The sequence below is a fragment of the Acinonyx jubatus genome, chromosome C2 (assembly GCF_027475565.1).
Source record: "Acinonyx jubatus isolate Ajub_Pintada_27869175 chromosome C2, VMU_Ajub_asm_v1.0, whole genome shotgun sequence".
Taxonomy (NCBI): domain Eukaryota; kingdom Metazoa; phylum Chordata; class Mammalia; order Carnivora; family Felidae; genus Acinonyx; species Acinonyx jubatus.
Genome location: NC_069384.1, coordinates 52,762,650 through 52,786,195, shown reverse-complemented (window position 1 = coordinate 52,786,195; position 23,546 = coordinate 52,762,650). Strand labels below are relative to the sequence as shown.

Genomic DNA, 23,546 nt, shown 5'->3' with positions numbered 1-23,546 from the left:
CAGACATTTTATGAATAAATATACATATGTAATTGCAAATATTGGCAAGTGATATGAAGTGATATGAAACTGATGGGGTAAATTTAATATCTGAGATAGAATTGGAGCTAAATTCTGGTAAATAATTAAGCATAAGCCAGACCATGCAGGACAGGAGACAGAGATCCAGGCAGAGCTTCAGATTGCACTGGAGACCTAACATGGGAAAAGCTCCACATAATTAAGGAACCAAACAAACATGAACATTTTTCCTATGGTTGAAATTTAGTGCGTGAAAAAAAATGGTTTTTTCCCCTAAAATTAACTAGCAATTCCACATGCAGTCTGAAGTGTATTTCTATTAATTGATCATCAGGACTTTATAGAGTTAGATTATATTCTAGTGTAATAAAAAAAAAACACTAAGTGATTCTAAGGATTGTGCTGTGATTGAATTTGTATTTCTAAAACACCTACTCTGGCTATTCTGTGGGGGAACCACTGCAGAGGACTATTTGAATACCAGATAAATGACTATTGCATTTTTATCAGTCCAGATAAGAGACAGAGTATTGGACTAAGATAGAGTATTAGATGAATATCTTGCTGCAGTGATGTGCAACAACAACCTCAGAGATCACCAACATTTTTTATCACTCATGAGTCTGCAGGTAGACTGAGGACTCAATGGTTTTCCCTGAGCATTGGATATTGACTTGTTCCATGTCTCTAATCTCTTTCCTGGGACCACCAGCTTCCCTGGAAATGTTCTCTTCATGGCTGACAGGAAGAAGTGCAAAAGTCTAAGCCAAAAGCCCCTGTCAGATGGGGCATATATTATATCTGTTTGCATTCCTTTAGCTAAAGCAAATCACATGGCCAACCAAAACATTGGGTGGGGAAATGTAGTCTAGCTACTCTAGCGAGAGGTACAGAATCATGTTGCAAAGAAAGTATATATGTATAATTCTGTAACAGATATTGAGTGAAGAATATAATCTAAGAGATTATTATCATGAATAGAATGTGTGATATATTTTGGAAGTAGTTTCTAATTAGATACGAAGGATGAGAGAGGGAGTTATAAATGATGATTCCCACATTTTTGGTGTAAACAACTGGGTAGGTGGAAGTGCCATTTACTCATAGGAGGAGACTGGAGTAAAAGGAAGTTGATGTGAGAGACCAATGTTGTAGTTTGGAATATATCAAAGATTTGGATGAGTGATACAGTGGTAAGTAACTGAATATTCATGTTTGGAGTGAAAGAGTGGTTGGGACTGAGTTATAGCGTTTTCTTTTATTTCTTTTCTCTATTTTTTCTTTCCTTCCTTTCTTTTCTTTCTTTCTTTCTTTCTTTCTTTCTTTCTTTCTTTCTTTCTTTCTTTCTTTCTTTCTTTCTTTCTTTTCTTTCCTCTTTTGGTTACTTCTTTTACAACATTAAGAAGTAAACTGTACAAGCAGGAGTGGGGAAAACCAGGGGCCCACCCTGTCTGGTATGAAGTATGGAGCATGTGGAAGAATAAATGCCTATAATGAAGAGAGACTTCAGGGAGGGAAGTGTGCTCAAGAACCAAGTAGTCAAGCCAAAGTAGGGGAGTTTTAGAGAGTCAGGAGAAGGATTTAGGAAGACTGAGATTTGGGTTAGATAAAAAGAGGTATGGAATAATACAGAAATGAATTTTTTTATAAACAAATGACCAAAGAGATATAGAGATCCAGTTTTGACTGATAGAGAAAAGACATCATTCTTTTGTTTCCAACTTTCAAAATACATATTGTAAAAATGTAAAACATTTCAAGATACTTGTAAAAAATTGAATAATCACCATTTATTTTCTTAGTACCTTTCATCTTACTCAAATTGGGCATTTCCCTCTTCCGTTATATTATTGTATTAGATCAAATGATAGAAATTTATAAGGGGAAATTTAATATTCTTTCCCTAGTACTCTCAAATCCTACCCTTTATGTTAACTAATGCTGTTTGTGTATTTTTCTATACATTTTATGCATATATGTATGTATACTTATCCATATTTTTTATGTTGTTGATTTTTTTCAAGTAAACTTGCTTTATTCACTTGACAGTATATCTTGGAATATCCTTACAAGTCAATAATGTACATCTATCTTCTTGTTTGTGATAACTGTATAATAATATTTTATTTGTATAATATCAATTCTATGTTTCTCTTAATGATAAACATACATATGTTTCAAAAGTTAATATTTTCATCTGTTATTAGTTTTAGTTTTAGTTTTGGTGGCTATACAATGTTTTAAAAAATCCTTTGTATATAGGTCCTTTTATACTGAAGCTTTTATATTTGCAGATAGATTTCCAAAACTGAGAGTACTACTCCAAGGAACAGGAAGAGTTTTTTTTTAATTTTTTTTAATGTTTATTTATTTTTGAGACAGAGAGAGACAGAGCATGAACAGGGGAGGAGCAGAGAGAGAGGGAGACACAGAATCTGAAACAGGCTCCAGTCTCTGAGCTGTCAGCACAGAGCCCGACGTGGGGCTCGAACTCACGGACCGTGAGATCATGACCTGAGCCGAAGTTGGATGCTTAACCGACCAAGCCACCCAGGCGCCCCAGGAAGAGTTTTTTAAAAAAAAATTAGTACACCCTATGTTTATTTGTTTTATTTCTTAAATTTCACAGATGAGTGAAATCATATGGTATTTGTCTTTCTCTGACTAACATATTTTACTTAGCATAATACTCTAGCTCCATCCACATCATTGCAAATGGCAAGGTTCCAAAAAGAGAGAGAGAGAGAGAGAGTGAGAGAGAGGAAAACCAAAAAACAGATTTTTAACTGTAGAGAACAAACTAATGGTTACCAGAGGGGTGGTGGGTGGGAGGAGGAGCTATGGGTTAAATATGTTGGGATTAAGGAGAGCGCTAGTTGTGATAAACACCAGGTATTGAATGTGAGTGTTGAGTCACTAAATTCTGTACCCAAAACCAGTATTACAGTGTATGTTAACTACCTGGAATTTAAATAAAAACTTGGAAAAACAAATGTGTTTTTTTTTTTAATTTAGTACATGGTGCTAGTTTAGTTAATCTAAAAGTTTGTAGCAGTTCACATTTCTACCAAAAATATATGATTACCCATTTATCTGTATCACTTACAGCATTGAGTGTGATTGCTTTTATTGTTGTTTGTCTGATCTCTCTCTCTTTTTAAACTAATTTTTTGGTGATTGCATTATTAATTTAATATATAAATATTTCATGTGTCTTAGTGCACTAGGTGTTAAGGATATGGTGGCCGGCAAGAAAGAAATAATGTCAGCCTTCCTGAATTCCAATAGGCCAGGAAATTAGTTTATTATTAATTAACAAATTTATTTATTGCCACACATGTCAGAAGAAAAATATATGGCGATAAGCAATATTGTCTGCTAAGGTTTCCTGAAGGAAATAACAACTAAGTCCAAACCTAACGGATGAGTAGGTGAAGGAGAAATGGGATGAGAAGACCCTTCCAAACAGATGAGGTAAATTGAGCACATGGTCTCAGAGGAACTAGAGAACCTGGGTAGTGCATAGCAAGAGAAGTAAAGGAGAGCCCTGTATTATATAACAGCTGGCCTCTTAAGCCAAGTTAAGGAGCAATGAACATTAAACACTAGAAAACACTGGAAAGATTTTTTCTTTTCTTCTTTTTTTTTAAATATGAAATTTATTGTCAAATTGGTTTCCATACAACACCCAATGCTCATCCCAACAGGTGCCCTCCTCAATGCCCATCACCCACTTTCCTCTCCCCCCCCCCCATCAACCCTCAGTTTATTCTCAGTATTTAAGAGTCTCTTGTGGTTTGCCTCCTTCCCTCTCTGTAACCTCCCCACCCCTTCTCCTCCCCCCCGGTCTTCTGTTGAGTTTCTCAGGATCCACATATGAGTGAAAACATATGGTATCTTTCTCTGCCTGACTTACTTCACTTAGCATAAAAGCACTGGAAAGATTTATGCAGGACAGTGATATTACAAGATTTGTATTTTAGAAGAATCTTCGAGTGCCTGGGTGGCTCAGTGGTTATACCTCCAACATCAGCTCAGGTCATGATCTCATGGTTTATGGGTTCAAGCCCTGTGTCAGGCTCTGTGCTGACAGCTCATAGCCTGGAACCTGCTTCATATTCTGTGTCTCCTTCTCTCTGTGTCCCTCCCCTGCATACACTCTGTCCCTCCCCCGCATACACAGAAATAGATCAATAACTCAATAACTCAATAACTCAATAAATAAATAAATGTTAAAAAATTTTTAAAAAAGAAGAAGAATCTGTACTATGCAAAACTGATTGGTTAAGAGTGGGTGCAAGAGAAGCAATTCAAGTTAGAGAGTCTAGACCCCTGGAGTAAGGTATAGATGAGATGATGGAAAGAAGAAATGGAGTTGGCAAAGTGGACAAGGCTTTGTGTTTTATCGGATGAGCCAAGTGAAGTAGAGAGGAGGGATTAAAAGATATTTCCCAAATTTCGCATGTCAGCAATTCGGTGAGTGGTGGTTCTGTTAACTAAAAAAGAATATTCCCTAGCTTATAACTGGGAGCCAAGTTTCCAGGCAGGAATGGGTTTAATTCAAACATGTTGAGTTTGAATGCCTGCCAAATGCCCTAGTAGAGATGTTTAATTGACAGCTGAGTAGATGTGTCTGGAATTTATGGATGTGCGTTGGAGATTTTCCTTCCTTTGGTTCCTTTGTCGAAGATAAATTCCCAAAGTGGGTCAAATGGTCTTTAACATTTTTATGGTTCTCAGCATTCATTACTATAATTTAAAATTTTTTTTTCTCATTTATGTTTCTACTAGTAATATTTGACGATCTCATTTTATCTCATAATTACTATCATTGAATAATGTCATCAATATAGTTTATCTTTGAATAAGTGCCTGAACACAAAATTTGTTTTAATTTTCACTTCTTTAGTTTGCATGGTAAACAAGGTATGTTTAATTAATTTTATTTCCTCTTGGGTGAATTGACTGCTTCTGTTCTTTGTCTAGTCACTGCTTGTGTTATCACCTATGCATTTGAGCTCATTCATTAAGTAATCACTTGTTAGTTAATTATCATCATGCACTGCACAGTTACATAACAGTTTGGAGCTCAGAATAAAAATGTATGAGACACAGTCTCTGCCTTCAGATCCAGAGAAACAAGAACTATAAGATTAAAATAATATGTGCTTTGTGCCATGAAAGAGATATGTCCAGGTGTTATCTTAAGGGACATCTGACCCCGACTGGGCAGGGAATGAGACAGAGAGGGAAGCAACACCTGAGCTGAAAAGCAGTAGTAGCTAAGCCAGGAAAAGAGGTGGGTTATGGGGAACATTTGGGGTGTGTTGAGAGTGGGGTGGGTCAGGCAGAGGTAATAGGCTATAAAATGGAAGAAAATGTATAGAGAATATTGTTGAGGTATAAAAATTATTTCAGTAAAGGCAAGGCATTGAGTGGAAGAGCAGAGAAAGGCAAAAATAATACTAAAAAGATGAGCAGAGGTTGATTACAAGGTAAGATCTGTGGTAAATCTGTATTTTCTCAATATTTTACTTGATGGATCCATTTTAGAAACCATTCTATTATACACAGAAACCACACTTAATTCCTCATTATCCGTATGAGTAATGGAAATCATAGGATGGAATTTGGTACAAGGTATTGCATTTTCTGCTCACTTTGACATCAAAGAACTAAAGAAAGATTTTATTGTTTCTATATAGATACAAATAAAAAAAATGAAGCTGGATTATATTCTATTCCATTTATGTCTTGAACTTTCTTCTTTCAGGTCTCAAGACCATCTCCTTAGTATAAGTGTTCAGTGATTTTTGAATGTTTCAAGGTTAACTGCCTACAAAGATTTCCATGGGCTAATACAAATTTGGAAATGTGGGGTTAATTTTAAAGAATGTTAAAGGCTCTATTCATGCAATCAGAATTGAAAGAGATGAAAAATATGGAATTGAAATAAACAACAAAAAACTGATAGTTTATGAATCTCGTATTTTCAGATATTCCTTCATCTTCTTCTGGGAAGTATTAACCCCACAAATTTTAGGTTGTAATTATTCACCAGATAGTTTGTAGGTAAGATGCTAAACGGCTGCTAACAAATGAAAAATCAAAAAGAAAAACAAAAAACAAAACAAAACAAAAGGAAAACCCTAAAAAAACCCAAAACTCAAATTCTACTCTCTGGTCCACACAGAAGGATTAATTGTTATTTATTATTTAGTACATTTGCTTAGATTGTGCTTAATTTTGTTCAGAATCTTCAATAATACCAAAGTCATCAATTTTAACCGGAACATATAGTTTATAAAGTTAAATAGAACAACAAAGTACCTAACATTTTAACAGTAAACTGTGTTTTAGGATCTTTGATGGCATTGTATTATCTTAAATTTGTGACATAAAGCCAGGTACCTTAAACAGAAAACTATACTTCTTCATACTGCAAGTCATATTTTTTCATGAGTATATGTTTGGTAACACTTGTGTAGTTCATAATCTCTGCCATCATATGTATTCAAATAGAAATGAAGTTGCCATCAAATTCTGATTAATTTATTAGTTATGCAGTTTTCATTCATGGTCTTTTTGAAAGTCTTCACAGAAGCTGATTTTCACTTCAGCCGCCTTGACTGGTGGATATCAAATCCAGTCCCATCCACACTCTTGGTTTGAAGCATATAAATGAAAAAGAATTACTTTACTGTGATATTAGGGTCTAAAAACTTATATAATTACTTATCAAAACAATGTAGCCTAAATTTAAAAATATCAAGAAACAGTGTGAAGGCAATTTATACTTATGCCTAAAAGTAACCTGTGCTACCACATCAGATGCGGAGAGACGGGAGTTTGAAGCCAATGGCATGTGCTAATAAATGCTGCAGTGTTACGCTTACAGGTAAGTTGTAACCTTAAGTTATTTAAAATCTACTATAACATTTCCAGTTTAATGAATCAATAGAACTCTCACTAGAATTGATGAATACTAGTATTGATGAATATTAGAATTCAACTCACAAAGGTGTTTTCTAAGTGTCCTTGAACAAATATTTTGAGTTCCTTCTGTGTGTTAAGTACTCTTCTAGGTGCTAAGGATACAGAGAAAAACATGATTGAGAAAAACCTTGCCATCAAAGAGACTGTATTTTAATGGAACAGGAAAGTAAGCAAATAAAGGACAGAATAAATAAGCTTATTTCAAAACATGATAAGCATCTTTTAGTAAATAAAGTAGTGTAATGGGATAGAAAGAATTTTAGATAGAATGACTTTTCTTAGAAGTTAACATTTACAGTGAATCTTGAAGATAAGCAAAAGCCAACAATGCCTATTATAAATCACAGTGGAAAGGTCAAGTAGACAAATGAATGTATGAGTGTAATGCTGAGGGGAACAAAACAGAGTATATAGTGCTATTTTGGAGTCAGAGTATATAGTGCTATTTAAATCCATGGATATATAATTATTCCGGAAGCAAACAGACAAAAAGAACAGGGTTCAAAACCAATCCCGGGGCACTACAATATTTTGCATAAAGGTATTTTGTGCAATAAAAACCTAAGGGTCACAAAGAAAAGTTATAAGGATATGAAGTCTTAAAGCTTAAAGAGAAGGCAACCATGTTGCCTGGGACAGAAATTTGAATAAGAACAGATATGTTTCCATTGGAAACAATGGACAATAAGGAAGTAGTAATCATTAAGGTAATTTCAGTGAAGAAGGAGGAAGAAAGACACATCAGAATAGTTTGAAATGGTAGAAATAGATTTACTACTTAGTGTACAGAAACTATTTTCAAAAAATAGTTTTGTATCTTTGATACAAAGATAAACATGTTGGAATGATAGATGAAGGAGGATATAAGTTTAAGAAAGAGTACGCTGATGAGACAGAAGAGAAAATAGATGAAGTCCTTAAGCAAATGAGAAGCTATAGGATCTAATATCCAAGTAGAGATGTTAATATTATATAGGATCAGGAACAACTCTTAATTAAAATAAAAGAGAAAATAGCATCTGAATATAGAAAAAGATTTGTATATTTGGTAGAGGAAAAATGAGGTAATACTTATTGTGTTTCCTCAATGAATAAAAATCGAGATCATAGACTGAAAAAGAAAGGAAAAAATTTAGGAGGTTTGACATTAAATTATTATATTGAAGATGGGAAAACAAATTTACTATTGAAATGTACAATCATGGCTATGTAATGTTAAGTGCCCACTTGAAATCTGGGCTCAAGAATTTAAAGTGGGTCCAAGCAAGAAGATTCTGTTTCTTCCATCTGTACTCATGTGTTGGGGTCCAGACATAAGACTTATTAAATTTTGGGTTTAACTTGAGTAGTGCTTTTTTGGGTATATTCCGAGGAGATAGAAAAAAACTGGAGGGTGTGTGTGTGTGTGTGTGTGTGTGTGAGTGTGTGTGTGTGTGTGTGTGTGTGTGTGAGAGAGAGAGAGAGAGAGAGAGAGAGAGAGAGAGAGAAATCTAAAAGTATGATGATCATGATGGATCACTGAGCTGCACCTGAGTAAGGGAGTGAGGGCATTGAGGGGGTAAGAAAGCAGGAACAGTTGGGCCAATAGTTTGCAGATATTGATGAAATTGAAGTTGGCTGACAAGTACTAAGGACCTGGAAAAATAGATAGTAGTACTTAGAGAATGGAAATTAGAATGAAACAACAACAACAACAACAAATTAGTTAATTCATTACACAAGAACAGTGGTGTCTATCTGAACCCCAAGCCCAAAGATGCATATAGAAGACAATAAAACAATATGCAGTCCTGTATACATTTCAATACTATCTCCAGCTAAGACGCTAACAGATCAAGAAAACACATATCCTTAATGAAACAAACAAACCTGGTAGGTTTACAGACTAGATTTTTATCATTCTGTGATGATAAAGTAAATCATTCTGAAACATGATTTTACAGATTATCTTATAGCACAACTTTAGAGTGACAAAGGAAAAATATGTTTATAAAGCTCTAAATTCTTAGGAATATTTTGTCCTTAAGCACTTGAAAGCTTTTTTTTTTTTTATAAATTTAGAGAACATAGCATGACTTCCTAGATGTGGATGAATTAGAAGTCTTCTTTTTGTTTTAAGGATATAATTGTTTTTATAGATAACCAATCCATTTTTTAAAATATAAAAATAATAAAAATATTGATTCTACTCATGAAAGGAAACGTCTGTAATAAGTGAGTATTTTCATTTACTCTCTCTGAGATTCCAGGCAAATAGGTAATTGAGTTATAAACTCTTTGCTATGCTTTTGTGAATTTATTGAATTCAGTCTGCATTTGTGAATACATGAAAGTCTAAGATATGCCTAAAAACCAAGACTAAATATGTGATTATATTTTTATTAGCTGGTACATTTTTTATAAGAAAGTAATAACAGAATGCCTAACTAAAAGGAGATCCACATAGTAAAATTTATTTCCCTGTACCAATTGGCACAAGAAGTAGAAGAAAGCAGAACTTTCAAATTTCAAGTGATACAGAAACATTCTAATGTAAGAAATATCAACCATGATTAAGGATTTTGATTATTAACCACAACGGGAAAGATGGCTTTATTCTGTTACTTTGTAAGACATATTTGTGTGTGTATATGCACATATGTAAGATTATTTACGGGTGTTATGGTGGAAGGGGGGTGCAGATAAGTGTTCCATAACCTCTTTAATTAATTTCTGTGCTCTAAAATATAAGTAATAAAAAAATAAAGTTGCTGTGTGGCTTCACTTATCTAGGATTGCTTGACTATGGCTGCTACTGAGTGTTATGCTTAGAACAGATTTCTCCATGAAGAAGCTAGGAATCTTAGGACTCTGGATTCAGTTAGAGATAGGATTTATCCTGGAAGTATTATTAAAACAAAGAAAAGTTTGTTGAACATGGTTATAAGATAGTGGTTTTAGTAAAATAGTTTGATTTAAGCTTTCTTCCTTTCTAGGGGTGCCTGGATGGCTCAGTCAGTTGTGCATCTGACTTCAGCCTCAGCTCAGGTCATCATCTCATGGTTCATGGGTTCAAGCCCCATGTAAGGTTTTGTACTGACAGCATGGAGCCTGCTTCAGATAGTGTCTCCCTCTCTCTCTGCTTCTCCCCTGCTCACACTTCTGCACACATTGGTACTCTCTCTCTCTCTCTCAAAAATAAGTAAACACTAAAAAAATTAAACTTTTCTTCTTTTATAATATTAGCATTTAAAACTATAATTTTGTATCTCTCTACTGATTTAATTACATCCTGCATATTTCATATGTTCTATTTTATGTTATTCAAAATACTTTCCAATTTATCTTAGGATTTCTTTTTTAACCTATGGTTATTCAGAAGTATTTGTTTAATTTCTAAATATTTGGAGCCCTTTCAGGTAACTTATGATTATTGACTTCTGATTTAATTTCCTTACTATCAGATCACATGTGCTGAAAAGTTTATTCTTTTGAGCTGTATTAGGACATATAGTTTAGCATGTATTCTATTTTGATAAATGTTCCATCTACACATGAAAAGAATACATGTTCCACAGACATTGGGTACAATATTCTTTAAACGTCAGTTAGATTAAGATAGTTGATGATATTATTTAAGTCTGTATTTTTACTAATATTTTTGAATAGTAATTTTATTCAGTTAATAAGAAACAGTGTTAAAATACCTCATACCTAGATTGTAGGTATGTTTATTTATCCCTTTAGTTCTACCAGATTTTGGTACAGGTATTTCGAAGCTCTTTGATTAGGTGCATATCAATTTCAGATTGTTATGTCATCCTGATAAGATTGACCATTTTATTATTAGAAAATGCCCCTCTTTATTTATTTCTGGTAATATTCCTTAAAAATAAACAAAATAAAAATTTACCTATAGGTAATCCATAGCAGCTTGCTTTCATTTGTTGGTCTATTTTATTGATTTATTTTTCTCGGGACCAATGGGCCACATTTTCCCATTTCCTTGTATGTTTAGTGATAGTTAATTGTATATTGGGCATTGTGGATAATATGCTGTAGATACTGTATGTTCTATTATCTTCCTTTGAAGAGTGTTGATTTTGCTCTAGCAGGCAATTAAAAGTAGATCATCCTGCACATATGAAAGATTGGTTTTATATGGGTAAAGATTAGTTTCACCTGGATGGTTTTATGTGGAAGATGGCTTGTTTTGATTTTGCTCTTAGTCTTAAGGGTATTCTTAGTCCTGGGCTGGTAACTTTTCTCTTAAGGCTTACCTATCCTGAGGCTTTAATGGAATGCCCAAACTGCTTATGAAGCTCTTCTAACAGAACAAGATTAAAACTTCAAGCTCTGTCTCCTTTGTTGTGGCTATCAGCTAAAATACCTACTAATTTTTTTCAGTTTTACCCATATTCCCTGATGCTGTGTTTTTGGAGTCTGTTCTATGGGTGTTCAATTTAAACGTTGAATCAGTGTTTAAAATTTAAGGGATTTCCCCTCTGTGCCTACCTCATTTCTAGACTTTTCCTTTCCATTTCTAGCTCTACCAGCAGTCCTAAAAGCTATCTCCTGAGATTTCAAACACATGAGACTTTGGTTCTGTGAGTTGAGACTGCTCCAGTCACGCAGAAGCAAAATGCCCCAGGGGGAAAAAACATATAAACATAGATTTTCCTTCAATGTAATTCTCTTCTTTCTAGGTTGTATCACTTCCACTTCTAGCTTGCCTTTGGACATTCCCTCATGCCTTCAATAGTTGGGGTTTTTCAAATATTTGCTTCAGGGTTTATAGTTGTTCTTAGTGGGGGGATTAAGTCTGATATAAACCACTTCTCCATTACTGGAGCAAAAACTAGTACCAAAATGGGCTTTGGAATAGTGCAAACAGGTTAATTTACTTTCATTGACTAAATGTTTACTTACTACCCAATGTGCTAGCAAATGTTTCAGGTATTGGAAAGGATGAATATGACCAAGCCCTAGCTTTAGTCTAGTAGGAAGGCTAGACTCTCTGACATTAGGAAGGACAGACTCCCTCAATTATCTGTGATCCAGCATGAGAAGTGCTAAGAGAGAAATATTTCCAAGTGCTATGCTAGCACAATTCAGGGAGCCAGGAATTCTACCTAGTCAAGTTTTCCCCGAGGAAGCAATGTTTGGATTGGATCTTGAAAAATGCACCAGAAGTTTAACACATCAGGAATGCTGTGAAAGTCATGAGGAAGGAAATTTTAGACAAAGGTAACGCTACAAAGAAATGTGAAACTAGATGGTTTATTTTGAAAAAGGCAGATGAATGTGAGTAGTAAGTTTAGTAAAGGTATGATAAGCCCAGATTGTGAATGATGTATAATAGTAATAACAACCACTAAAAACTACTACTACTAATTGAGAACTGATTATGCAAGCACTTAGGATAAGCAGTTAGCATATGTTTTCTCTTTTGATTATAACTACAGCCCTCTGTAGTAGGTACTATTAGGATCCCCCATTTTTCAGATGAAGATACTGAGGTTTAGAGAGATTGAATATTTGTACAAGGCTGCTCAATTGGTAAATGCAGAGTTGTGATTCCCACTCACGGTCTTTGATTTCATACTCTACACACTTAACTACTCTAAAGAGTTTCAAAGTGATATTCATAAATAGGAAAAGCTGAATGATTTTAAAATGTCAGTGTTTTTATTAGATCTGAATTTTAGAAAATTTAGCTTTATAGAAATATGGTACATTACAGAGAAAGGAGATTACAAGATCAGTTACAGTAACATGGATGGACCTACACGGTATTATGCTAAGTGAAATAAATCAGATAGAGAAAGACAAATACTATATGATTGCACTTATCTGTAGAATTTAAAAAATAAAGCAAATGAATAAACAAACAAAAAGCAGAAACAGACCCATAAATACAAAGAACAAACTGATGGTTGCTGGAGGGGCGGGGTTGGTGTGGATGGGCAAAAATGGGTGAAGGAGAGTAGGAGATAATAGACTTCCAGTTATGGAATGAGTAAGTCATGGGGATGAAAGGCACAGCATAGGGAGTATGGTCAATAGCATTGCATGGTGACAGATGGTAGCTAATTCCTGGTGAGCCTAGCATACATATAGAGTTGTTGAATATCTGAAACTAACATCATGTGTCAACTATACTCAAATTAAAAAAAGTTGCTAAAATCTATATGTAATGCCTACACTTTATAAAGGCATTCAAGTTACCCAACACTTCGCCATTATTTCATGAGTTCAAACTTTTCATGGGTTTATTATTTATAAAGAGACAAAGGAGTTAAGAAGGTGGCAGAAGATCAGGCCAGATAATTCATATGCTCTTAAATTTAACACCGTCATGCAATAATTTAGAGTCTCATAACTCTGATTGCCATTATCCCTCCCTCTCTCCCCCATACTATTTTGTAAAATACTACCTAATATATATTAGGGAACATTCTGATTAACCTCAGTGACCAGTGATAGTTTAAGCATTCGTAGCCAGTTTCAGATTAAAGTTTGTTCTGATATCTCCGTCATCTTTAGTGATCATATATCAAGGATACATTTAGAGGTAGGCTCAATGCCAGTCACCACCAATTCAGGGGGTTGGTATAAAGACTTCATGATTGCCATGGAATGCCAGCCTTTTACACAGTAGGAGTAGAATTTAACATGGCATTAAAAAGCTAAATAAAACATTTAAGAAATCTTTTTTTAAATTTGTTTAATGTTTGTTTATTTTGAGAGACAGAGAGAGAGAGAATGGGGGAGGGGCAGAGAGAGAGGGAGAAAGAATCCCAAGCAGGCTTTGCACAGTCAGGGCAGAGCCCAATTCAGAATTCAATCCCATGAATCATGAGACCATGACCTAAATCGAAATTAAGAGTTGGTTGCTCAAATGACTGAGCTACCTAGGCGCCTCAAGAAATAATGTTTTAAGTCATATACCTAGTTCGAGTCTACTCAGAAGATCCATCGAGTCCCTATTTCAGTTCAAATAGCTGTAAAATGCATGTGGCATTTTATGTTTTGGGCATTATTTTATTTAATAAGTTCCATCTTTGAATTATTCTTTTTAGAAATTTTTCTGGGTAAATGGGGCCTCTGGGTGGCTCAATCAGTTGAGCGTCCAACTTTGGCTCAGGTCATGATCTCACAGTTCATGGGTTCGAGCCCCACATCAGGCTTTGCGCTGACATTGTGGAGCCTGCTTTGGATTCTCTGTCTCCCTTTCTCCCTGCCCCTCCCCCACTTGCAATCTCTCTCAAAAATAAATAGACACAGAAAAAAAAGTTGTAAGAAATTTTTCTGAGTAACTGGTGTTTGCACTTTCCACTTTTTGAAAAATCAGGTATTGCAGATGTGTGAAATGAATAAAATAACTAAGGTTAAGAACAGACTACCTAGGTTTGAATTTTTTGATTAATCATATCTCATTTGTATAGCTTTGCACTAATTTATTAACCTGTCTTCTTCAATTTATTCATCAAAATGTCAGAAATAATAAGAGTGCTATTGTACGAGGTCCTTGTAAGGACTGAATGAGACAGTAAATGCAAAGAACTTCAAGCATTATAAATATTCCAATGTTACCATTACAAATGTTTGGAATTTTCTCTGAAATTTACTTACAGATCCTGAATTTATTATAAATGTATTTATAATTGTCTTGCATTTTCACTGATCTTGTTGTTGAAAGTTTCTGGTTTCAGATCCATAAGATCCTATAATTATGTCATAAGATTTATTATGTTTGGCTGAAATTTACTTTTTTTCAACAGGAGAGTCACTTATGAAACTTATACTGATTTGAAATACCAATCTGAATAGAAAGAAGCCATTGTAGATCCATCTTTGAAATAAACTGGGGCAGATAGCTCAGATAAATGTATTTTTCTGTTTTAAAAGGAAAATGCTAAACTGCCTGTATTCATTCCCTAGGGCTGCTGTGCCAAATAACCACAAACTCGGTGACTTACGTCAGAAATGTATTTTCTCACAGTTTGGGAGGCCAGAAGACTGAAAGCAAGACATCACCAGAGTTGATTTCTTCCAGAGGCTCTTCGAGTCTGTTCCATGCTTCTCTTCTTGCCGCTGGTAAGAGTTAGCAAGCCACAGCTTTTCTTGGCTTATAGAGGCTCACTCCACTCCTTGTCTCAATCTTCCTATCATCTTCTTTCTGTAACCAACCTACCTCTTCTTTCTTTAATAAGGATACCAGTCATTAGATTTAGGGCTGACTGTAAATCTAGGATGATCTCAGTTCAAGATGCTTAATTTAATAACATTTGCAAACACATTATTTCCAAATAAAGTCATATTCACAGGTATTGGGGTGAGGGCTTGGACATATCTTTTGGGGCATGCTATTTAATCCATTGCACTGCCAAATGCTAGATTGGAGAAATTTTCCTAAAAATATGATTAATCCAAAGGCAGCATAATAATTGCCTAAACACTAAAGAAAAATACATGAATTAAATATAAATTATTGTGACCAATTACAACTGAGTTGTAGAGAAAATAAACTTTATGTATGAAATAGTCTTTTACTCAATAGAGCATTTAATATAACCCTAAATTATCTAGACTGGAAATTGTACAATGGAATGGGTAATGTTTTCCACTCAGGAATCAAAATAAAAAATATTCAAATAGAGTTTAGAAATAACATTTATTTCAACCTAATTCTTGATCTTATCCTAGGAGCTTGTATAAGAGAAACAGTTCTGTATATTTTATACTGCATTTTGGATTCTCTTATATTAGTTTGCAAACTTGGTTAATGAAAAGAATGTGGACTTTACAGTTCAGCAGACTTGGATTTGAATGTCATATCATCACTGTTAAGCTGTGTGATCCCGGAAAAGTAAATTAACCTATTTGTGTCCCAGCTTCCTCATCCGTAAAAAGAACGTGGTAATGCTAACTTCCCAGGTTATTTTAACTTGCTGTTAGAATAAACTTGAGGAATTATATAAATGGGACCTGATATAGGAGTTTTCAGTATTATGAACTTCTCTTTACTCTACTTGGCTGTTCAAGTCATGGCCAGTCTGATCAGGAACAAAACAAAACAAAACAAAACAAAATGACTAGTGAAATGCAAAAGACATTTTTAATTGATATTTTTCACCTTAACTCCCCTCATGCAACTTGGAATAGCTTATGGATGACTTCTCATTAATCTTACCAATATCTGATTGTGATAGATAAGGAATGTAGCAAAACTCTCTCTCCATCTCTCTCTTTTCTCTTTCTCTCTGTCTCTGTCTCTCTCTCTCTCTCTCTCTCTCTCTCTCTCTCTCACATACACACACACACAGATATACACACACACGTATGTTAATTTTTCACAAGTTTACTCAGACCACAGATTCAATCACATACTAGTTATTTATGGTGATCTTTCTTATTGTAAAAAGGTAAGTCTAATCCAGATGCTGTGCTTAAGACAATTGACTGCTACTGAAATTTGTTTTGTTTTCCATTCATAAATGGGAGACTGAGTCATGATTGGAGTAATCATATTTGGACAATCTTAAGGCCTTGCAACAAGTCTTTTGCCGAGTTGGTACAAACATTTATGTATGTTCTTTTTCAATCCAAGCTGATGGTGATTTGTGACAGTTTTAAGTTCCCAGAAATGTGTGGAGACTGGCTGGCTGTCAGGAAGACATACAAGGAGACTTTTATGTTGGCGATTTACAGAAACTCAGATGCAACTTAATCTTTCAGGTGTAAAAACTTGATCTTGTTATTGATCCAGAAATCAGACTCAAGAATCATGACTCATACTTGTTAAAAGAGACATAACAACAAAAAATAATAATAATTTATTGAGTAAATGGGTCATATTGCTCTTTGATGAGAATTTTGGCAATATTTATTAAGAAACTTAACCATATTGATATACATTTATTTATAAATCTGTATAGTGAGGAGACCAGAGACCCACACTTACATAGAATCATGTTAATTTATAGTTGTGTGTGTTTAATTAAGAGTATTCATGTTTACCAAAAATTTTTATAACAGAAAAAAATTAAAACTGCTAAGTGTTCAAACAAGAGTAGAAGAATGATTTTCAAAGTTTGGGTATGGAAACAATTTACTTGGTTGCAAAGAACATATTCTTGCAAATAACCCCAGTTTATTTTTAATTTTTCTTATAAATAAACTTTATATTTTAGAAAATTTTTGATTTACAGCAGAGTTGTAAACACATATGGAGAGTTCTCATTTACTCCATAGCCAGCTTGCCCTATCATTAACATATTATATTCTTATGGTACATTTATCACAAGTAATGAACGAAGAGTGACATATTCTTTTTTTTTTTTTAATTTACATCCAAGTTAGTTAGCATATAGTGCAACAATGATTTCAGGAATAGATTCCTTAATGCCCCTTACACATTTAGCCCATCCCCCCTCCCACAACCCCTCCAGTAACCCTCTGTTTATTCTCCATATTTAAGAGTCTCTTATGTTTTATCCCATCCCTGTTTTCATATTGTTTTTGTTTCCCTTCCCTTATATTAATCTGTTCTAGGTCTTAAAGTCCTCATATGAGTTAAGTCATATGATATTTGTCTTTCTCTGACTAATTTCACTTAGCATAATACCCTCCAGTTCCACCCACATTGTTGCAAAAGGCAAGATTTCATTCTTCTTGATTATTGAGTAACACTCCAGTGTGGTGTGTGTGTGTGTGTGTGTGTGTGTGTGTGTATACCACATCTTCTTTATCCATTCATCTGTCGATGGACATTTGGGCTCGTTCCATACTTTGGCTATTGTTGATAGTGCTGCTATAAACATGGGGGTGCACGTGTCCCTTCGAAACAGCACACCTGTATTCCTTGGATAAATACCTAGTAGTGCAATTGCTGGATTGTAGGGTAGTTCTATTTTTAGTTCTTTGAGGAACCACCATACTGTTTTCCAGAGTGGCTACACCAGCTTGCATTCCCACCAGCAGTGCAAAAGAGATCCTCTTTCTCTGCATCCTCGCCAACATCTGTTGTTGCCTTAGTTGTTAATGTTAGCCATTCTGACAGGTGTCAGGTGGTATCTCATTGTGGTTTTGATTTGTATTTCCCTGTTGATGAGTGAAGTTGAGCATTTTTCCATGTGTCAGTTGGCCATCTGGATGTCTTCTTTGGAGAAGTGTCTATTCATGTCTTTGGCCTATTTCTTCAATTGTATTATTTGTTTTTTGGGTGTTGAGTTTGATAAGTTCTTTATAGATTTTGGATACTAACCCTTCATCTGATATGTAGTTTGCAAATATCTTCTCCCATTCCATCAGTTGCCTTTTAGTTTTGCTGATTGTTTCCTTTGTTATGCAGGAGGTTTTTATTTTGATGAGGTCCCAGTAGTTCATTTTTGCTCTTGTTTCCCTTGTTCTGCAGATGTGTTGAGTAAGAAGTTACTGCGGGCAAGATCAAAGAGGTCTTTGCCTGCTTTCTCCTCGATGATTTTAATGGCTTCCTGTTTTACATTTATGTCTTTCATCCATTTTGACTTTATTTTTGTGTACGGTGTAAGAAAGTGGTCCAGGTTCATTTTTCTGCATGTCACTGTTTTCCCAACACGACTTGCTGAAGAGACTGTCTTTATTCCATTGGATATTCTTCCCTGCTTTGTCAAAGATTACTTGGCCATACGTTTGTGGGTCCATTTCTGGGTTCTCTATTCTGCTCCATTGATCTGAGTGTCTGTTCTGGTGCCAGTACCATACTGTCTTGATGATTACAGCTTTGTAGTATAGCTTGAAGTCTGGGATTGTGATGCCTCCTGCTTTGGTTTTCTTTTTCAAGATTTCTTTGACTATTTGGGGTCTTTTCTGGTTCCACACAAATTTTAGGATTATTTGTTCTAACTCTGTGAAGAATGCTGGTGTTATTTTGATAGGGATTGCATTGAATATGTAGATTGCTTTGAGTAGTAATATTTTAACAGTATTTGTTCTTCCTACCCAGAGGATTGGAATATTTTTCAATTTTTTGTGTCTTCTTCAATTTCTTTCATAAGCTTTCTGTAGTTTTCAGTTTTTATAGATTTGTCACCTCTTTGGCTAGATGTATTCCTAGGTATTTTATGGTTTTTGGTGCAACTGTAAATGGGATTGATTCATTGATTTCTCTTTCTGTCACTTCCTTGTTGGTGTATAGGAATGCAACCAATTTCTGTGCGTTGATTTTATATCCTGCAACTTTGCTGAATTCATGAATCAATTGTAGCAGTTTTTTGGTTGAATCGTTTGGGTTTTCCATATAGAGTAACATGTCATCTGTGAAGAGTGAAAATTTGACCTCCTCCTGGCTGATTTGTATGTCTTTAATTTCTTTCTGTTGTCTGATTGCTGAGGCTACGACTTCCAATACTATGTTGAATAACTGGCGAGAGTGGACATCCCTGTCTTGTTCCTGACCTTAGGGGGAAATCTTTCAGTTTTTCCCCATGGAGGATGATATCAGCATTGGGTCTTTCATATATGGCTTTTACGATCTCGAGGTATGATTCTTCTATCCCTACCCTACTTTCTTGAGGGTTTTTATCAAGAAAGTCTGTTGTATTTTTCAAATGCTTTCTCTACAGCTATTGAGAGGATCATATGGTTCTTGTCCTTTCTTTTATTGATGTGATGAATCACATTAATTGTTTTGCGGATATTGAACCAGCCCTGCATCCCAGGTATAAATCCCACTTGGTCGTGGTGAATAATTTTTTTAAATGTATTGTTGGATCCAGTTGGTTAATATCTTGTTGAGGATTTTTGCATCCATGTTCATCAGGGAAATTGGTCTATAGTTTTCCTTTTAGCAGAGTCTTTATCTGGTTTTGTAATCAAGGTGATGCTGGCTTCATAGAAAGAGTTTGGAAGTTTTCCTTCCATTTGTATTTTTTGGAACAGCTTCAAGAGAATAGGTGTTAATGCTTCTTTAAATGTTTGATAGAACTCCCTTGGAAAGGCATCTGGTTCTGGTCTCTTGTTTTTTGGGAGAGTTTTTATTACTACTTCGATTTCCTTACTGGTTATGGGCCTGTTCAAATTTTCTATTTCTTCCTGTTTCAGTTTTGGTAGTGTATATGTTTCTGGGAATTTGTCCATTTCTCCCAGATTGCCCATTTTATTGGCATATAATTGCTCATAATATTCTCATTATTGTTTTTATTTCTGCTGTGTTGGTTGTGATCTCTCCTCTTTCATTCTTCATTTTATTTATTTGCGTCCTTTCCTTTTTCTTTTTCATCCAACTGGCTAGTGGTTTATCAATTTTGTTAATTCTTTCAAAGAACCAGCTTCTAGTTTCATTGATCTCTTCTACTGTCTTTTTTTGGTTTGTTTTGATAGCATTGATTTCTGCTCTAATCTTTATTATTTCCTGTCTTCTGCTGGTTTTGGGGTTTTATTTGCTGTTCTTTTTCAGCTCCTTAAGGCGTAAGGTTAGGTTGTATATCTGAGATCTTTCCTCCTTCTTTAGCAAGGCCTGGATTGCTATATACTTTCCTCTTATGACCACCTTGCTGTGTCCCAGAGTTTTTGGGTTGTGATGTTATCATTTTGATTGGCTTCTGTAGACTTTTTAATTTCCTCTTTAACTTCTTGGTTAGCCCATTCATTCTTTAGGAGGATGTTCTTCAGTCTCCAAGTATTTGTTACCTCTCCAAATTTTTTTTCCTGTGGTTGATTTTGAGTTTCGAGCATTGTGGTCTGAAAATATGCACAGTAGGATCTCGATCTTTGTGTGCTTGATTAGGGCTGATTTGTGTCCCAGTATGTGGTCTATTCTGGACAACGTTCCATGTGCACTGGAGAAGAGTGTATATTCTGCTGCTTTAAGGTGAAATGTTCTGAATATATCCGTTAAGTCCATCTGGTCCAGTGTGTCTTTCAAAACCATTGTTTCCTTGTTGATTTTTTGATTAAATGATCTGTCCATTGTTGTGAGTGGGGTGTTGAAGTCTCCTACTATTATTATGGTATTACTATCCATGAGTTCTTTATGTTTGCGATTAATTGATTTGGCGCACAAATGTTTACAATTGTTAGGTCTTATTGGTGGATAGACCCCTTGATTATGATATAATGCCCTTCTGCATCTCTTAATACAGTCTTTTTTTAAAGTCTAGATTGTCTGTTGTAAGTGTGGCTACTCCGGTTTTCTTTTGTTGACCATTAGCAGGATAGATGTTTCTCCATCCCCTTATTTTCAATCTGAAGGTGTCTTTAGGTCTGAAGTGGGTCTCTTGTAAACAGCATATAGCTGGATCTTGTTTTCTGATCCATTCTGTTACCCTATGTCTTTTGATTGGAGCATTGAGTCCATTGACGTTTAGAGTATGTACCGAAAGATATGAATTTATTGCCATTATGATGTTTGTAGAGTTGGGGTTTTTGGTGGTGTTCTCTGGTCCTTTCTAATATTTGTTGCTTGTGGTATATATATATATATATTTTCATCTTTTCTCCTCTCAGAGAGTTCCCCTTAAAATTTCTTGCAGGGCTGGTTTAGTGGTCACAAACTCCTTTAATTTTTGTTTGTCTGGGAAACTTTTGATCTCCCCTTCTATTTTGAATGACAGCCTTGCTGGATAAAGAATTCTTGGCTGCATATTTTTCTGATTCAGCACATTGAATATATCCTGCCACTCCTTTCTGGCCTGCCAAGTTTCTGTGGATCGGTCTGCTGCAAGCCTGATCTGTCTTCCCTTGTAGGTTAGGGACTTTTTCCTCCTTGCTGCTTTCATGATTCTCTCCTTGCCTGAGTATTTTGTGAATTTGCCTATGATATGCCTTGTTGATGGTCAGTTTTTATTGAATCTATTGGGGTCCTCTGCGCTTCCTGGATTTTGATGTCTGTGTCTTTCCCCAGGTTAGGAAAGTTTTCTGCTGTGATTTGCTCACATAATCCTTCTACTCCTATTTCTCTCTCTTCCTCTTCTGGGACCCCTGTGATTCTGATGTTGTTCCTTTTTAATGAGTCACTGATTTCTCTAAATCTTAAATTGTGCTCTTTTGCCTTCATCTCCCTCTTTTTTTCTGCTTCATTATTCTCCATAAGTTTGTTGTCCGTATCATTGATTCTCTGTTCTGCCTCAACCATCCTTGTTGCCAGAGCATCCATCCGTGTTTGCAGCTCAGTTATAGCATTTTTAATTTAATCCTGACTAGTTTTTACCTCTTTTATCTCTGCAGAGGGGGATTCTAACCTATTTTCAACTCCAGCTAGTATTCTTATTATCGTGATTCTAAATTCTGCTTCAGACATCTTGCTTGTATCTGTGTTGGTTAAATCCCTGGCTGTCGTTTCTTCATGCTTTTTCTTTTGGGGGTGAATTCCTCCATTTTGTCATTTTGAAGGGAGAAAAAGAATTAATGAGGTATAGAAATTAAAAATTAAAAAATTAAAATTAAAAAAATTAAAATAAGAAAATTAAAATTATAAAATTAAAAACACACACACACACAAATATTGAATAAATGATGCTAAATCCTAGGTGTGTTTTGGTCTGGGTATTCAAAGTGGTTTGACGGATTAGAGGAAAAAAGGGGAAAAGAAAAGGAAATCGTTTGAGAATTTGAAAAAATGAATACACTGAAGTAGACTAAAATGAGATGATGGGAGTAAAATAGAATTTGAAAAAAATTACACAAAAGTAAAGGTATAGTTGAAAAAAACTTAAAAACATTTTTAGTGAAATTAAAAATGAAAATGAATTTTTTCTCTTTCTGTATTCAAGAAAAAGAAAAGAAATGAAAAAGAAAAAAAGGGAAATCATTTGAAAATTTGAAAAAGTGAATACACTCTAGTAGACTAAAATAAAATGATGGAAGTAAAAATAGAATCTGAAAAATTTACAGAAAAACAAAAAATATAGTAATAAAATTAAAGAAAAAAGTTTTTAGGGGCGCCTGGGTGGCTCAGTCAGTTAAGCGTCCAACTTCAGCTCAGGTCATGGTCTCACGGTCCGTGAGTTCGAGCCCCGTGTCAGGCTTTGTGCTGACAGTGCAGAGCCTGGAGCCTGTTTCACATTCTGTGTCTCCCTCTCTCTCTCTGACCCTCCCCCACCCATGCTCTGTCTCTCTCTGTCTCAAAAATAAATAAACGTTACAAAAAATTTTAAAAAAAAGAAAAAATTTTTAATAGAAATTGAAAGTAAAAATGAAGTTTTTCTCTTTCCATATGCAAGAAAAGAAAAGAAAAAGAGAAAAAAGAGAAAGGAAAAGGAAATCATTTGAAGATTTGAAAAAGTGAACCCACTGAATTAGACTAAAATAAAATTATGGAAGTAAAATAGAAATTGAAAAATTTTACACAAAAGCAAAAAATATAGTAAAAAAATTAAAGAAAAATATTTTTAACAATTGAAAATAAAAATGAATTTTATTTCTTTCTCTATTCAAGAAAAAGTGAAAAAGAAAAAAAAAGATAATTGAATAGATGGACCTGCTAACAGATTGAAATAGAACTGAAATTACTTCTTTTTCCCATAGAAGTCAGGCTATGAAGCACTTTGTCGTCCATAAAGTAAGTA

General features: G+C 34.8%; 1 long non-coding RNA gene across 2 annotated transcripts in view; it reads left to right on the top strand.

Moving 5' to 3' along the window:
• Positions 1–16,277, top strand: part of LOC128315166 (uncharacterized) — a 28,048-nt gene extending 11,771 nt beyond the window's left edge. For both annotated transcript variants that reach the window (XR_008297639.1, XR_008297638.1), the window contains 2 exons: positions 2,404–6,919; positions 14,941–16,277. This is a non-coding gene — a long non-coding RNA (uncharacterized LOC128315166). The remainder of the gene's footprint in view (positions 1–2,403; positions 6,920–14,940) is intronic.
• The last annotated feature ends 7,269 nt before the right edge of the window (positions 16,278–23,546 follow it).